A 19,477-nucleotide genomic window follows, 5' to 3' on the forward strand; every position below is an offset into this window, starting at 1 on the left:
AGAGAACTGGAATAATCTGGTTTCAGCTGCATCAGAGTTGTTGTTTGGTTGGCAAGGAACATTAGTAGGTCAATCTGGTCTCTTACAGAGTGACAAAGAGATATATGGAGAAAAGGAAATGAAGAGGGAACGTGAGATAGTGCTGGAGTTGTGTGTGTGTTGTTTGGAGGGGCTAAGGTTTTGACACAGGAAGTGTTATACTGTTGCTGGCTAACCACATTGGGCTTTCCCTGCTGTTACCTAGCAGCCCTGATACTTAAGATGCCTGTTATAGAAAGGAAAGGTAGGCAGTTAGAGAAACACAAGTACATTTTATGAAGCTATCAATTATCATTCAACTTTACAAATCCCAGCTTTACCAACATGGTAAATGTGATGGTCTTGAGTTGAGTCAAAGCATTTTTGACTTATACAGTTACTTCTTTTTAATACTCTTGATTTTTTAAAATATAAAAATAGGTCTTTCTTTTAGAAGTTCATACATTGAACAAATGACTAATAGCAACAGTAGACCTATTAGATATATGAGCTAACTTTACAATTGTAGCAAATCTTCTGTGCTTATTTATAGTGGGTGGACCTAAAATAATCATAACGGCAACCGCCTGGCGAAGTTGGAAACAAAATATTTAAATAAGGGCCAAAGTTTCAAAGATTGATGTAATCTCACAGCAAATCAAGATTCAGTATACTTCAAAAACTGTTTTCTATAGTTCATTATGAGTGCAGGAAGCCCCACCCAGCTGCTAACCTTGCTTTTTGGGTTTAAGCGGGAGGAGTGAAAAGGCCACCTGAGTGGCTGGGAGTCCCAGTTTGATATAAATAAGGATTATTATGGGTACTATGGATCATGCAGGTCTACTTTAATGTAAAAGAAGTTAAATTATGAGCTCCTGTTTTGGAGCTTGTTTTGTCTCTGTTGGATGTGCAAATAAGCAGTTAATTGCTGAAGTTTGTCATGTTAACTTTATATGGTAATAATAGTTTTGTGTTTACAGCTTGTCCTGATTCTGCCAAGTGACAAAAGAAAATGAAGAAACAAAAAAAACCCCAGTTAATTGTGCCTCATGTTGTTTTGTTTTATTTCAAATGGGTCTAAGATCAGATTATGTTTAACAGGAAATGATCTGGACTGTGTTACCGCCATGTTTCTCATTCCTGGATCTTGTAACCAAAAACCCTACTGGTGCTTAAACCGGACAAAACAAACATTGCCTTGACATGGCAATGTGAGTACATGTTAGTGTTCTTAAAAGAATGCTGACAGATAAACAGCACCTGCTAGAATAGATTGATGTCATAATCTACAACAACAGGTGTCCCCGAGGATACAGTTCCTAAATGCACGACTATGGGCAAATCATTTGAAAAAAAAAACTACTTGATGAAACTCATTAAACACATTAAAGTGAATAAAGTCTGGGTTTCAAATGAACCTATTTAAATGATTCTGTGTTTTTGTGCATTATGTTTGTGTTCTCCTGATTAGATGAGTAATCCACTGCCCATGTGTATGCATTTAGGTGAAGATATATGTGTACATGTGCAACCCCCAAATAGCCACTTTTCTCTGCTTTTTACTCTCTGGAACCTTACAACAAAACAGCTTCTTAATACTTCCAAGGTGTGTGGCTGGCTTTGCTTCAAGGTTGTAACGCCCCTTTACTGGGGCCGTTAAAGCATTTGTGCAATAAAGGGAAAAAGAAAGGGAAACGTCAAAGCACAGATCACACACATACAGTGTTTGGCATTTGGTCAGGGCTGGCAAGGAAGTAGTGAAATGTGCTACTTCTCCACAGCAGGGGTTGAATGGGGCTCTCAAGGGCTGCAGCCTAGATTTGTGTTATTGGGATCTGAGAAATATATTTATTTTCTGAAACAAAGGCCAGCAATTAAAATGAAATGAAGGTCAGTGAATATGCTGTGTTATTCCAACATCAAGTCACCTAGAAGTGTCTGAAATGACCTTTCAGATTGTGGTTTGAATTTACATAGTGATTAGCCAAGTGTGCAGAAGTCAAATCAAATCAAATCAAATCAAATCACTTTTATTGTCACATCACATGTGCAGGCACACTGGCACAGCACATGCGAGTGAAATTCTTGTGTGCGAGCCCCACAAGCAACAGAGATGTGCAAACACAACAACACAAACGAGCAAAATACAAGAATGGCCAACCTGAAACTAATAAATATATGTACAATATATAATAGTGTATGCATTTCTGGATGTGTATACTAAATATTTTCCTACGTGTGTGTGTGTGTGTGTGTGTGTGTGTGTGTATACACATTTTTACAAATTAAATAGTAAAAAAAAAATAAAATAAAATAAAAAAAAATAATAATAGTAATAATAAAATATATAAAATATACAGAGTTGAATATGTGCAAAACAAGTGGCATTTATATACAGTGTGGAGTGCATAATGTTGAAGTTCCAGTAGTGAAGCTGAGGTGTCTATGAAGTGTTCAGCAGTCTGATGGCCTGATGGAAAAAGCTGTCTCTCAGTCTGCTGGTACGGGACCGGATGCTGCAGAACCTCCTTCCTGATGGAAGCAGTCTGAACAGTTTATGGCCTGGGGTGACTGGAGTCCTTGATGATCCTCCCCGCTTTCCTCAGGCAGCGCTTCCTATAGATGTCTTGGAGGGAGGGAAGCTCACCTCCAATTATCCGTTCAGAGCACCGCACTACTCGCTGGAGAGCTTTGCAGTTGTAGGCGGTGCTGTTGCCATACCAGGTGGTGATGCATCCAGTGAGGATGCTCTCAATGGCACAGTGATAGAAGGTCCTGAGGATGCGGGGGCTCATGCCGAATCTTTTCAGTCTCCTGAGAAAGAAGAGGCGCTGCTGCGCCTTCTTCACTGTTTTGTTTGTGTGTACTGACCACGTAAGATCCTCAGCCAGATGTACACCAAGGAACCGGAAGCTGCTCACTCTCTCCACAGCAGCGCCGTTGATGGTGATGGGGGTGTGTACTTCTCTGCACCTCCGGAAGTCCACTATCAACTCCTTTGTCTTTGCGACGTTGAGGGTGAGATGGTTGTCTTGACACCAGTGGGTCAGGGCGCTGACCTCCTCCCTGTAAGCCGTCTCATCACCGTTGGTGATAAGACCCACCACTGTAGTGTCGTCCGCAAACTTCACAATGATGTTGGAGCTGTTAGTGGCTGTGCAGTCGTAGGTGTAGAGTGAGTACAGGAGAGGGCTCAGTACACACCCCTGTGGAGCACCAGTGTTCAGTGTGATGGGGGATGAGGTGATGCTGCCCAGTCTGACCACCTGGCGTCTGTCAGACAGGAAGCTAAGGATCCAGCTGCAGAGGGAGCTGCTCAGTCCTAGATCCTGCAGTTTCCTGTCCAGCTTCGAGGGAACGATGGTATTGAATGCTGAGCTGTAATCTACAAACAGCATCCTCACATACGTGTCTCTCTTCTCCAGGTGTGACAGGGCAGTGTGTAGTGTCAGGGCTATGGCATCATCAGTGGACCTGTTGTGGCGGTATGCAAACTGTAGAGGGTCCAGTGAGTCGGGTAGTGCAGAGCAGATGAAGTCCCTGACCAGCTTCTCGAAGCATTTGCTTACGATGGGGGTCAGGGCTACAGGTCGCCAGTCGTTCAGCGAGGAGATGGTGGAGGATTTGGGTACAGGGACGATGGTGGCCATTTTGAAGCAGGCTGGGACTACAGACAGAGAGAGGGAAAGGTTGAAGATGTGCGTGAACACTCCAGCCAGCTGAGCCGCGCATGACTTGAGGACGCGGCCGGGAATCCCGTCCGGACCAGTAGCTTTGCGTGCGTTCACCTTCCTGAAGCACTTCCGCACATCCTCCTCAGACACAGTGTGCGCACTGACGTCATCCGCGGTGCGCACACTGTCCGGTCTCATGGTGTTCGCTGCGTCGAATCTAGCGTAGAATACGTTTAGATCCTCACACAGAGAGGCCGTGGTCTGCGGTGTGCTGGTTTTCCCTCTAAAGTCTGTGATCGTGTTTAGTCCCTGCCACATACTCCGAGGGTTGTCAAACTGTTGCTCCACCCTGTCCCTGTACTCACGTTTGGCTGCTTTGATCGTCTTCCGGAGTTGGTAATGTGCGTCAAAAAGAAGGCTTATGGTCTAACTTCTAGTACACATTCTACGCGGCAGTGTTTGTGAACACCTAAGAATATGAATGCCTGTAAGGCATAGCCCAAAGATTCATTCATTCATTGTATTAATTATTCCATTAAGACACAAATGACAGACTGAGATCAAGGAACTAAGATCCAACCAAGAAGATACATTTTGATTAACAGTTCCATGGATTTTATGCTTGATTCCTCTCTATTTGAAATGATCTGGAAAAGAGAGGTACATAAAGACTTGGCATTTTGGCTCAGTCACAGAGTCCTAGAGATCAGTCAGTGATCCACTGGGAACCACTGATTACCAGCTTCCAATAGCTGCTCTTAGTTGCTGTGAAGTTTCTAAAACCCAGTTCATGCAGGCCTAGAGATCAGTTGGCAACTATCTGGTAACAACTGGTTAGGAAAAATGCTGATTCTGCAACTGGTTGGTGAGTGGTTGCTGGCAGTCTCTAGCATGGCATTCAGAGTTGCAATGAAAAGCAGGTTGCTGCAGTGAATAGTAGTTTGCATGGAAAACACAAATTTGTCTGCAAATACTTGCAAACTACTTGCCAAGTTGTAGTGAAAGAGTGAGAAATATGAAAAAAAACTAGAAATGTTAACCTCCCAAGTAAAAGCTTTGCTGTTTCACTACCACTTGGTAGAAAATTTCACTGGGCGACAGCCAGCGGCCTCCAGCCAACACTCGCCAATAGGGCTGGGGGATATATCGACTTTTTAAATGGGACGATCGTGGCTCAAGAGTTGGCAGTTCGTCTTGAAATCGGAAGGTTGCCGGTGCGAGCCCCGGCTCCGACAATCTCCTTCATTATGTCGTTGGGCAAGACACTTGACCCGTTTCCTACTGGTGGTGATCAGAGGGCCCGGTGGCGCCAGTGTCCGGCAGCCTCGTTCTGTCAGTGCGCCCCAGGGCAGCTGAGGCTACAATGTAGCAAGCATTGTGCAGGTTAAAATGAATGAGCTCATATTAGGCAACTTAAATAAACTGCTACAACCTACTCTTTCTAGAGTCTACACCCTCTTCCTCCATCAATGCATTTCCCAATAATTGCCACTTACATACTGAACTGCTAACTGATTTGCTGAGATGAGGGTTGTCCCACCTGTCCCTAAAAAGTTATTAAACTATTAAAATTAGGAAGGATATTAACCTGTTGTTGTGCTGGGAATAAAACCTTTACAACTGCTATTTTGTGACTTTTGAGGTTATTTTTACCAGACTTGACTGGTGATCCTGTACAAGAAGTTATGTCCCATTGGATAGAGTAACAGAATATATAATTTCAGAATATGTGGGGCCATCATGGCTCAAGAGTTGGCAGTTCGTCTTGTAATCAGAAGGTTGCCGGTTTGAGCCCCAGCTCCGACAGTCTTGGTCGTTGTGTCCGTGGGCTAGACACTTCACCGGTTTCCTATTGGTGGTGGTCAGAGCGTGGTCAGTGGTGGCGCCAGTGTCCGGCAGCCTCGCCTCCAGCCAACACTAGCCAATAGGGCTGGGGGATATATCGAGTTTGTAAATGGGGCGATCGTGGCTCAAGAGTTGGCAGTTCGTCTTGAAATCAGAAGGTTGCCAGTGGGCCTCTGTCAGTGCGCCCCAGCGCAGCTGTGGCTACAATGTAGCTTGCCATCACCAGTGTGTGAATGTGTGGATGACTGAATGTGTAAAGCGCTTTGGGGTCCTTAGGGACGAGTAAAGCGCTATACAAATACAGGCCATTTGCCATTTAAATATATATCGATATATTTTTATATGAGATGTGACAATATTGTTTATATCGATATAGTCTATGTTGCATTATGATTATACTTGTGGACCCGCAAGTTTGCCTCTCTTTCGTCCATTTTTGTCTCTAAGCAACGCTACTCTGCCTCGCCTCTCTCCTTCACTGAACACAACTACCCCTCCCCCATCACTTCACCTGCAGGCAATAACAAGATGGACACTGCAACTATACAAGAGGAGCTGGTCGGTAAAAAGAAAACATTTGAAAATTAGTAATTTAGAGATCCACGTTAGCGCGGTTAGGTCGTTAATGCGTTGACAAAGTCCAGCCCCACGCAAGGGGTGATCCGCGATAACTCGTTAACTGCGTTAATGCAGTTATGGCCTTAATGTCATTTTAACAAGATTAACTCTGGCAGCACTAATTATTATTAGTATTATTTGGAGTGTCAGATGAGCAGCAGTGTATTCTGTAGAGAATGTTGAGAAAGCGTCCCGACTAAAGGTTGGAGCACTACTAGTATTTTCACTATTTACAACAAGCGCCATGAAGTGCAAAATGAAGAGTGTGTGAAACTGCGTCCTGTATCCCGGACCGCGAAGTCTCACAGCCTCCTGCACCGAAACAAACCACCTTACAAAACTTGTGTACCGTATTTTTCGGCTGTAAGCTTACACTAAAATCCTTTCATTTTCTCAAAAATGGACAGTGAGCCTTATGTATGAATTCTGGTTATGCTTACTGACCGCAAACTGATTTTATGTGGTACACGGCGCTCAGAAATCTGTCAAAAAAGGTTTTATTACGACTTTGGCAAGCTACGAAGCCACACTACTTAATGCATTGTCAAAGCAATATGGCTACCATAGTCAGGAGCCTCGCGGAGTAATACGTACTGTGCTTCAACGTAATATTGCGCGGATTATTATCGTGTGTGTATAAGGACCACAAATGGCACCTGTTAAGAGACATGGTTACGAAGTAGATTTCAAACTCGAGGCTGTCAGTCATGCAGTAGAACATGGGAACAGAGCAGCTGCAAAATCTGTCAGTCTTTGTTATTATGCTCAGCGTCTTTTTAGTTTACATTTTGAATGCACAATTGTGAGCTTTTTGATATGCACAAAAACAACATTTTTTATTTTATATATGGAGCATTATTATTTAATAAATGCTGATAATTTATTTCTGAGTAATTTTTTCATGTACATCTACGTTGTATGTTAACCCTTTAGAGCCGATCGGAGTGGACACGCTCTGTTTTGCGTAACTAGTTTTAAATCCCAGTAGCACTGCAACCACGTAAGCTAGCGCAAAATTTTTTTTTGCATATGAAACCGGAGGAGTTGTACTTACATCTTATGCCATCAGCTTGTCCTAGGTCACGGTTTCCTTCCACATAAAGCTTTGCAAAAACTGCATAAAAAGCGCTTGCAGGAACAAAAACATAATATTCCAGAAACACGCTTTGCCGATCCGATCAGCTGTTCATAACACTTCCTACGTTGGAATAGACGTCAGCGCGAACTTTTGCATTTCCGCCATTACCTGCCCGAAACCGGAAGTGACGTCATTTTCGCGGAAATGTAGTCTTTTTTACCATCAGGGCCTCAGGGCATATACTGGTCTTTTTAAAAGTTATCTTTGACTTTATGACTTTCTGTGTCGTTTCTGGGATGCTTAGGACTCATATTGCACTGCTCGAAATAGTTTATTTTGATGCATATGCTGCTTTTTTGCAAATTTGCAGTATAATATTTATTTTCGCTTTTCCTGCAGTGTATAAAAATTGGTGTATTTCAAAAATAAAACTATGAAGACACTCAAAATAAATTTCCTGTGGTGGGAAACTATTTTGTGCAACTTTTTTGTATTTACAGTTTTGAGGGATAAGCCTCTTAAATTTCTCTAACTACAAATATATGTTAAAAAAGCAAAAACGATTTTCAATTTTTTTGTAGTTTATTGCACTTTTTTGCAATTTATGTAATTACTATGCACTTAATATTTACATATTATTAAAATCTGGGCTATAATGGTTGTATTGATGTATAGCAACTTGAAATGCTCCCAAAAATGGCTCCACAGCATGTAAAAATATAATATAAGCTCTGGCGGACTTGGTTCTATGGTAGGTCTTAAAGGGTTAATAAAAGTGCCTGTGTGAGATCTGAGACACAGCTTTGACTAAGAACTCTTTTTGTTCTTACTTTATGGCAAAAAACCCCTTCTTCAATATATATCTTCTCCGAGATATATATTGTATATCGCCATCCAGCTAAAGAATATCAAGATATGAATTTTGGGCCAATATCGCCTAGCCCTACTCACTAACTAGTTAGAAGATAAATTTTTTTCTCTAGTTACCAGATGTTGCCAGGGGGTTGCCAACTGATCAGTTGCTGTGTGTCACTGAGCCAGAGGCTACAATGTTGCTAGATATGTAAGCATCTGTTAGCTTTAAATATGATGACTAATAGCCCTCCTGTTGTGTGCACTCCAAACCCCCTTACTTTAGTGTTCTGGTCACCATTGAACGGTCTGTTTTAACAGTTCTCAAATTAAAAATTCAAAAATTCAGTGGCTGGGTCACTGGGTCGTTCAGTCGGTTGTTCAGTGGTCATTCAGTGGGCCATTCAGTGGGTGGTTCAGTAGATCATAAAGTGGGTCTTTTATTTTGTCATTCAGGGGGTCAGAGGCCAAAGGGGTTGGGGGGTGGATTCCCATTCATTTTCTATGATGGTCGGGAACACCACAGATGTAACAAAGTTGATTAAAACACTCAAAATTCAAAGAAAGAGGTGCTCATCACTTTTATATGTTCAAGTGCATAGTGTGGAGGATGTCATAAGGCCTCGAGCCAATGGGACATTTTTTAATTTGTAAATTGGTAAGATTTGACCTGAGCATGACAGGAAAGACAGTGAAGTTCCCACTTTATAAGAATTACAGTGCATTGTTGATGTTTCAAAGAGAAATCTTTGTGTTAGTTCTCAGTTTGATCTGGAAAGAGCTGTTTCGATACAGCTTCACTGTTCCATCTGTGCCAGGTATAGCATCATAGCATTTCAGCAAGTGGATAGTGCTACAACTTAAAACTGCACCTCCGTTCTTACTACTTGGACAGGTTGCAGTTGCCTGGCTAACAGCTTTCATGGTTGAAACCCTGCCTTTGCAACTGCTTTTTCTCTATTGTCAACAGATTGTCAAGACATCCATCTATTTGTTGTAGTTGTAGATGTTGTTGTGCCAACCAGCAGTTGGCTAATACATGACTTTAGCGTTTCTGTTTGTGATGCAAATGCATACAGAAGATATAGTTCTTGGAAAATTCGACAGTGATCACGTAACCTAGGGGAGTCCCTAGAACTCTTTGGACCGAAAAGTGCTTTTTGACACTGCATAATGAAACTGATATGTGTTCCTTTAATCGCTTGTGTTTGAGTATGTAATAATGTGAAGTGATGTGATTATGTTTCTCATACAAGGTTTGTTGCATTATCAAAACTGCTCTTTCCAATCAGTCCAAAACAGCTGTGACATTTTGTGTATGCAGTTTTTAGTGATGGCTTACAAAGATGGAAAAACACATTGTGTTCCTGTAAGATGACATCAAATAAAGGCAGGCTGCACTTAGTGTGGTTACCAGCCATATTATTTACAACCTATATTTCCAAAGTAAGTTGCACACTGTTGAGGAAAACATGAAGGAAAACAACATTCTAACTACCCACCATCCTTTCTCATTAAACATCCACACCGTTAATAATGCCAGGTTCCACATCCAAGCCCAGTGGGGAGTCGTGTTAGAATATACTTTGTGCTGTAACAGGGTGGGCTGGGGTAGCCTGCTCTCTGTTCAGCCTGGGATTGATTGTGGAGTAGAGTTTGAGGGGTTTGTTGCCTGGTTAGAGGTACACAGTTCCTGTTGCACTCCCACACAGCCACATAAACAATTCACTAATTTATTGTTTTGTGTTTCTAAATTGGAATGAACGTGAGAGGACTATCTGATGTGATTAATTCAACAAAATGGTATTTGTAAAGACGTTGACGCACAAAGCACCCTGCTTCCCATCATGCTACGGTACAGAGGTGAGACCACCTGTTGGATCTAGTGTTTGTTTTCCCCAATTTCCCAATTCTCAGTTGGGTTTTAAGGAGTTTCCTGGACGATGTTCTGTAGCAATATTATCAGTAATTGGGGCTTACTGCATGTCCATATTACTGAGAACTCTAATATTCTTGAATTCTAAAATTTTAAGTGTTAACTGCTTAGATTATGCGTTTATGCTAATAAGTCTCAGAAGTGGTGTCACTAGCATTGCAATCAGGTCAAAATATTCATTATGTCAAAATCATGCACAAGTCAAGAATATACTTTTATGTTGTTTCTATGGCTCTCTTGTCGGAGGATTTATTGTGAATGCGACGTTCTGGGAACACCTAGAAGATATTACTTTAAACAAACATTCAGGTAAACTCAAGGATGAACTGATTTGATTTTCTTGGTCAAAAAGTCAGTGTCACGGTTATAAAATAGAATACAGGGTGGGCCATTTATATGGTTACACCGTAATAAAATGGGAATGGTTCGTGATATTAAAGTCCTGTTTGTGGCACATTAGTATATGTGAGGGGGCAAACTCCTCAAGATGAGTGGTGACCATGGTGGCCATTTAGAAGTCGGCCATCTTGGATACAACTTTTTTCAATAGGAAGAGGGCCATGTGACTAGGGCTGGGCGATATGACACAAAATTCATATCTCGATATTTTTTAGCTGGGTGGCAATATAAGATATATATCTCGATATTTTTTAAAGCCATAAGTTAAGAACAAAAAGAGAGTTCTTAGTCACACTGTGTCCCAGATGTCACACAGGCATTTTTATTTACATACAGCATAGATTTACATGAAGAAATTACTCAAAAATAAATTATCAGCATTTATTAAATAATCATGCTCCATAAATAAAAGAAAACAATGTTGTTTTTGTGCATAACAAAAAGCTCATAATTGTGCAGTCAAAATGTAAACTAACAGACGCTGAGCATAATAACAAAGACAAATTTCACAGCTGCTCTGTTTCCAACTTCTACTGCGTGACTGACAGCCTTGAGTTTGAAATCCGCTTCATAACCATGTCTCTTAACAGGTGCCATTTATGGTCCTTATACACACACAATACGGTAATATTACGTCGAAGCACAGTACGTATCACTCCGCGAGGCTCCAGACTATGGTAGCCGTAATGCTCCAACAATCCATCAAGCGCTGCAGCTCCGTAGCTTACCAAAGTCGTAAAACATTTTTTGACAGATTGCTGGGCGCCGTGTACCACCTAAAATCAGTTCGCGGTCAGTAAGCACAACCAGAATTCATACATAAGGCGCGCTGTCAACTTTTGAGAAAATGAAAGGATTTTAGGCCGTGCAGCCCCTGTGGGCAGCATGTTGTTAGCGTGGTTAGCTCGTTAGCGCGGTTAGCTCGTTAACACGTTGTCACTACCCGATCCGTACCGGAAACCCGATCGGTACCCCGCATGCGCAAATCTTACGTCACTTCCTCCCTTTGCCAACATTGCGACATTCAATATATTTGAATGATATGGTTAGCGCCCAGTTAGCTCCTAGCATTTCTCAACAGCTCTGCCTCCTTTTCGACTACCGGGACATTTTTAAACAATGGATAATCCGTATCTGCAACAAATGTTTGCTTTTCTCCTCAACAGAGAGCGTTCCCCGATTGAACAACAGCGCCGTAAAATAAGAAGAATGGTGCCTAATGACAGAGTTAATAATACAGACTTTATAATATGTCACGTGAAGATTCAGCAGCCAGATGAAGTGTTTACTGGCAATTGACAGTGATAGCAGACATTATCATCACTTTTCCAACAATCCTCTCCACACAGACAAGCATAAACACACTCGATTATCACTAAATCAAATTTAACACACGTTTGTAATGACGCTAATTCAGTTTACAATAGGGTTCATTCGCTCAGTCAGCAGGTGGCGGTATCCTCGTACACTGGGGAGTACACTGCCATTAAACGAAAAGAAGAAGAAGAAAACCCCTGCACATGCGCGGTACGGATCGGGTAGACCCGATTTGTACGGTCCGACTTTGTACATGCGCAGTAAGGATCCCGATCTGTCACTATCTTTTTATTTTTTTGTTTTTGTCTACATTATGTTAAATGTTTCATTATCGGAAACATTTTAAGAGATACTTGTTATTCTTAACATCTTAACAGATACTCTGACCTGTAACTATCGTAAAATGCTTCAACCGGAAGTAGACCCCTTTCGTGCATGCGGGGTACGGATCGGGTTTCCGGTACGGATCGGGTAGTGACACACGTTGACGCCGTCCAGCCCCACAACATGCTAACGGAGATTTGCCATGTCCATCTGGTCACTGCCTGCAGGTGAAGCTATGGGGGAGGGGGAGTTGTATTCAGTGAAGGAGAGGCGAGGCCGAGTAACGTTGCGTAAAGACAAAAGTGGACGAAAGAGAGGCAAACTTGTGGCTCCACAAGTATAATTATAACGTAACATAGACTATATCGATATAAAGGATATTGTCACATCTTATATCTCGTATGAAAATATATAGATATTTTTTAAAAACTCGATATATCGCCCAGCCCTACATGTGACACATCAAACTTATTGGTAATGTCACAAGAAAAACAATGGTGTGCTTGGTTTCAACGTAACTTTATTCTTTAATGAGTTATTTACAAGTTTCTGACCACTTATAAAATGTGTTCAATGTGCTGTCCATTGTGTTGGATTGTCCATGCAACCGTCTTCTCCCACTCTTCACACACTGATAGCAACAACGCAGGAGAAATGCCAGCACAGGCATCCAGTATACGTAGTTTCAGGTGCTGCACAGCTCGTATCGTCACACCATAGATAATTGCCTTCAGATGAACCCAAAGATAAAAGTCTAAGGGGGTCAGATTTGGAGACCTTGGGGGCCATTCAACTGGCCCACAATGACCAATCCACTTTCCAGGAAACTATTCATCTAGGAATGCTCGGACCTGGCACCCATAATGTGGTGGTGCACCATCTTGCTGGAAAAACTCAGCGAACGTGCCAGCTTCAGTGCATAAAGAGGGAAACACATCATCATGTAGCAAATTCAAATATCCAGTGGCCTTGAGGTTTCCATTGATGAAGAATGGACCCACTATCGTTGTACCCCATATACCACACCAAACCATCACTTTTGTTGTTCCAACACTCTTGGAGGGATCCATCCAATGTGGGTTAGTGTCAGACCAATAGTGGTGGTTTTGTTTGTTAACTTCACCATTCACATAAAAGTTTGCCTCATCACTGAACAAAATCTTCTGTGTGAACTGAGGGTCCTGTTCCAATTTTTGTTGTGCCCATTCTGCAAATTCTGTGCGCCGATCTGGGTCATCCTCGTTGAGATGCTGCAGTAGCTGGAGTTTGTAAGAGTGCCATTTGTGAGTAGCTAATATCCACCGAAGGGATGTTCGACTAATGCCACTCTCCAGTGACATGCCGTGAGTGCTACGCTGTGGGCTCTTGCTGAATGAAGCTAGGACAGCCACTGATGTTTCTTCATTAGTGACAGTTTTCTTGCGTCCACATTTTGGCAAATCCAACACTGAACCAGTTTCACGAAACTTAGCAAGCAGTTTGCTAACTGTAGCATGGGAGATAGGTGGTCTTGTAGGGTGTCTTGCATTGAAATCTGCTGCAATGACCCGGTTACTGCGTTCACCAGATATCAACACAATTTCAATCCGCTCCTCACGTGTTAACCTCTTTGATATGTCAATGGCTGTGAACAAAGAGAAACTTGTAAATAACTCATGAAAGAATAAGGTTACGTTGAAACCAAGCACACCGTTGTTTTTCTTGTGACATTACCAATAAGTTTGATGTCACATGGCCCTCTTCCTATTGAAAAAACGAAAGTTGTATCCAAGATGGTCGACTTCTAAATGGCCACCATGGTCACCACCCATCTTGAGGAGTTTGCCGCCTCACATATACTAATGTTCCACAAACAGGACTTTAATATCACCAACCATTCCCATTTTATCACGGTGTATCCATATAAATGGCCCACCCTGTAGAATAGAATAGAATAGAACAGAACGCCTTTATTGTCACTATACAGATGTACAGTGAAATACGGAGCATCTCCTACGCAGTGCAAACGTACGTGTGTGTGTGTGTGGGGGGGGGGCACAATTCTGCAGCACTATATATATATGAACAGTATTTAGACAAAAAAAAAAAAATCAACTGTGAACACCATGCCGCCAACTTCAGGACTTCCTCTCTGTAGACTGCCTTGTCCCCCATTTCAGATGAGTCCGACTACCGTAGTGTCATCAGCAAATTTGATGATGTTGTGGGTCGAACTGCATTTGCGGTATTGAGAGAATACAGGAGGGGGATCAGCACACAGCCCTTTGGGGAGCAGGTGCACAGTGAGCATGAGTCTTACAGTCTGGGCCAGTTTGTAAGAAAGTCCTTTATCCAGGCACGTGTGAGAGGGGGGAGGCCAAGAGTGACCAGTTTAGTGATGAGGATGTCCAGGATGATTGTAATGAAAGCTGAGCTGTAGTCCACAAAGAGCATTTGGACGTAGCTTTGCCGCTGTTCTAGGTGGCCCAGCACAGAGTGGAGGTCTATGATGATGGTGTTTTCTGTGGATCTGTTCACGCGGTATGCAAACTGGTAGGGGCCAAAGTCTGGGAGGAGGTAGTCCTTGATGTGTTGAAGGACTAGTTTCTCGAAACATTTCATGATTGTGTGTACCCTGGGTGTGAGGGCCACAGGGCAGTAATCGTTCAGGCTAGTGATGGGAGACTTCATCGGCACTGGGATGATTGTGGCTGACTTTAGACAGGATGGGATGGTTGCCTGATCCAGTGAGAGGTTGAAGGGTCTGGTGGGTACATGCTCTTAGCACCTTGCCAGGTACTCCATCTGGACTGGCAGCCTTCCTGGGGTTCACTGCTAGGAACACATGTGTGACATCATGTTCTGTTACAGTGACTGGAGAGCGGTGCAGGAAATAGGTAAGGATGGGAGCAGAGCTGAAGTAGATGAGTGCTGCTGTTGTGGTGTTTCAAAGTGGGGAAAGAAGCCGTTTATTTCCTCTGCCAGCTGGAGACTCAGATTTTCTGTCTTCGCAGTGCAGCCTTGTGGTTTATGATGTCTTGTATACCCTGCTACACGTTACATGTGTGTTGTTGCTGGACATGTAGAACACTATGCTTTTTTTGTGGTCTGTCTTGGCTTTTTTGATTCCCCTTTTCAGATCAGGTCAGGCAACCCTGTACAGAGCTCTGTACATGTTGTATATGTCTGTATATGTTTTTTATATTTTGTTAAACAGACATTACAGAATGCCTGGATGGAGTTGAATTATAGTCAGCACAAACACCCATTCAGACTTTAGGATAAAATGACCAAGGTTTAGCTCACAATAAGAGCAGTGTCTTGAGTTAATTTCTTCTGAGTTGGCACTGAAGTTAACTTGAACTCAAGGATAAACTGAATAGAATTTGTTGTTTAAAGGTCAGTTTCACTGTGACCTCTATGAATTATTCATTAAATTTTATACAAATATCCAACAGGATAAAATGGAGAAACGATGATATTTTAATCTTGTTGTATTTCCTGTTCCAGGGTCCTTAAACACTACAGTTGTCATTCACTATAACATGGTTCATCTCATGCCATGTCTCCTGAACAGTACAGAATGCGTTCGCTTGTCAAATTTACATAAATTTTCGATCGCTAGAAGTGTAACTCTGAAGTGCTGTGCTGTATGTTTGTAAGGTTTCTCCCTAACAAACATAACAATGTTGTGATGAAACGGTTTGCACTGCCTTGCCTTTGGTTTGATTCTATAATATTGGACTTATTTTTCTACGAAGGTTTGAACTTTGAAAGTGTTTAAACAAGAGAGAAAAGTATGAAAATGTTCATGCCTATCTGAGAAAAGCATATAGTGTGTAGTGAGGGGTTTTACAGCCTTAAAACATCTATAATAATTGTAAAAAATGAAGTTGGCTACTGAGGAGATTTCACCTATCCCGAGTTATTTTTGGAACGTAACTCTCGTGACAAATGAGAGACCACTGTACTTCTATTGTCAGTTATCAGTTATTATCAAGTTGGTTTTAACAGTAACTCATTTTTTTAAAAATCTGACTCAATAGCAAAGATTTATACATTAGTAAGATTTTGTAATTATGCATACAACAGTTTTGAACTTTCAGTGATTTAGAACACAACATTTAAAGCAAATCTCTCACAACTGTTAATCAGTGCTTTTGACCAATGGAGGAAGAGAAATAGGTAAAACAACCCCTTCCAACCTTTCATCCATTCATGCAAAAGTAAAATACTTACTTAACCCTGTGAAGTCATCAGTGATGACACTAAACTTTAACTCTGTGGTATCAGAATACAAATTCACAGATTTTTCCACCAAGGTCATGATAATTATGGGACAAAGAAAGCAATCATGCCTTTTGCAAAGTGCACTGGCTGTAGCTCAGGAGGTAGAGCAGGTCATCTGCTCATTGGAAAGTTGCTAGTTTGATCCCTGGCTCCTCCAGTCTGCATACCAAATATCTTTGGCCAAAATACTAACCCCAAATTTCTGTCTGATGAGTCCATCAGACTATGAATGTGTGTGAATGCTAGATAGAAGAGCACCAAGGTCGAAAACGCATAGAAAAAAGTGTTTGTATAAATGGTTGTGAATGAAGAAAGTTGCATAAAGTCCTCTGAGGGCTCAGGTAGACAAGATAAAATCCTCTATCCAAAATATAGAGTACATGTAAACGCATCTGCCAACTGAAATAGTAAATCACGAGACCTATGTAGGTCATTTAAATGTGTCCAGCTAGCTTTGGCAGTGAGGCGTGCAGAGCAGGGGGATTTCTTGTCTGTTGTTGTGTTTTATGGCCAGCGATGTGGATGAGAGTCGACAGTCTCCCAGCCCAGAAGGCTGGCACACAAGGTCCTCTGGGTGACTCCAGCATTCGTGTGAGTGTATTAATCTAGAGTGTAATAGGGGATTGAGTGTGTGTATGTATTTATATATGTTTCCATGTGTGCACTCTTTCAGTCATGAGTTGTAAAGCCTTTTGGACTGGGGAAAGCTTGTAAAATGAGGTCAAATGAAACTGATCTGGTCACTTCTTTATTGGGTTAGTTTAGAGTTAGGGCTCCGATTTCAGCTTAGATTTAGCCTCATACGTTTGGGTAAGGAAAGGGTTCAAGATTTCAGATGGAAAATTAGAGTAAAATTTTTCTCTGCAAACGTGTATAGACTTCACATGTCTGTGTATACCTGCTTTTTGGCTTGGGTGTTCTTGCATCTTTGTGTGTATACATTTATGTGCACGTGAGTGTGTGTATGTAGATGCAAGAACCTTCAAGTACTATCGCTGGCTAAAATCCTTTTAATCTCTCAGCTCCAGTCTCTCTAAATAATCCCAGATTTATGCACTTTACTATTAATCAGAGATCAAATTGATGCTTATTGAAAGTGGAAGAATTAATCCTTTTTTGATGCTGTGTTAATGTAGTACAAGAAGCTTCTGTAATACGGTTTTGCTGTTGACAATCCATCTTTCTCCTGCACCTTTTTTTCATTGATTATTATGCAATTTGACAAACATAATTATCGCTGGAGATTCCAGTAGTCATCAGTCCCGCACTTCACTGGTCAAACTCGTCTGCCATTCTGCTGACATAATAAAACAACAGATGGCATTTTAATAGCTAATCAACTGTCATTTTTAATCAAATGGATACAAAGGGACAACTATAACAACTTGTAGATAGATGTAGAACAAAATCAACTCAAAACATTTCATTTATAGACCTCCTCTTCCTACTGTCCTTAATTTAAATAAATAAATAAAATGCAGAAAACTACCTGAATGCAGTTATTGCTTCTCTGACAGCCTGGTGCAAAGCAAACAATATTACTAGTATTTACCTTGAGAAAATCAGAATGATTATGTTTGTTGAACTGACTGCAAATAGCAGACCTCATGGTTGCAGTGTGTCTGTAATCTATCTGTACTCATGTAAGACTGCAATTATTTGGAAACTTTTGAAAATCTGCCTGAGAGCGGTTGCACTCTGTCTTTGGAGATCAATTGTCTCATACCAGGCGACTGGTGTACCTTGCGACCGAATACAGTCATGCAGATGTTGAGGGTTTTGCATGTCATACCTCTGGGTGTCCAGTTGGTTTCTGCAATAATTTGCAATTAATGCAATTTTATAAAGAAATGTTGTTTATTTTAACTGTAAGGTGTGACCATACATGCCAACCCTTTTTCATTGCCCCTCCCGAAAATCTCCCTGAGCCACCATTCTCCCGAATTTCTCCCGATTTTCCACCCGGACAACAAAATTGAAAAACCATATCCCAGAATTCATAGCACGGCCCAGCCAATTCAGGTTTCCAACAATGGCCGCAGCTGCTTAGTTTTAATATTACTCTTATTACTCTTTCTGGGTCGCAAAAATTTTTTTAAACATAATTTCAGGTGATAATGTAGCTGTGTAAACTTCAAATTTCTGAACAGCGAACTCCCGGCACATCATTTTTAAACCTCTGCAGCATCAGCATGCCTTTACCATTTTAAGGCCCAGGGAAACGAGCCTGCAAGCGCTCTGTAGCGGTCACTGGTGATAAGGAAAGGCTACTCCTCATAGAGGACTTACGCTCGGGCACACATTTTTTGGTTGACTCCAGCTCCCTCGGGAACCCAGAGTGCCGGCAGGCTAGTTTCCCTGGGCCTTAAAACTGCAAAGACAGCACGGTGCTATCATGCGGCTGATAAAACACAGCCCTTTTCCGCGGTGCTGCCGTGCCGCGATCCCAGCCACCATTGATGAGTTGGAGACCCCAAGGAGGATCGTGGGGGCGGGGGAGATGCTGTTGGTGGGTCGGGAACTATCGCCTGGACGCCAAAGCTCCTGGTAGCCAGGAGAATGTAATCTGCTTCTTCTGTGAGTGAGCAGTAATCCTTTGTGGCCAGTAGCGGGGGGTTGGCGAGGCCAGTTCGCACCAGCAACTGTTTGAGGAAGACAGGTGAAGAGTGAAGAGGAATCCATTCCAAGCAAGGACATGAGCTCGAGAGCAGTACCATCACCCAGGCCTAAGAGAGAGGATTTTCTTGGCCCGTTCTGCATCGGAGAGGGAGTAGTGCAGAAGCAGCAGCGCCTTGCAAGTGCTGTATTTCCCTTGGGTGGGGGTATATCGGGGGAGGGTCATCACACGGTTGGTGGACAGCAGATCCAGCGAAGACACCACATGATGCTATTTCATGTCGTCGGCTGAAATGCCACGAAGAGCAACCTGAACTTCGACGTGCACGAACCACGAAGGAGAGTCGTGAATCCAAAAATCTGGCAGCTTAACCAGCACAGCAACCATAGCAAAAATTTAAATTTACAGCTCTGCTATCACTTCAGACATAAATGAAGACAGAAAACTAAACAGCAATGGTGTTTGTAGGGTTACTGAAGTTGGGCTAGCTGGTATATAATGATGTGCTGCATGGTGGCTAGCTACACAGC

This window comes from Simochromis diagramma, unplaced genomic scaffold (assembly GCF_900408965.1).
Source record: "Simochromis diagramma unplaced genomic scaffold, fSimDia1.1 OVJJ01000732.1, whole genome shotgun sequence".
NCBI lineage: Eukaryota > Metazoa > Chordata > Actinopteri > Cichliformes > Cichlidae > Simochromis > Simochromis diagramma.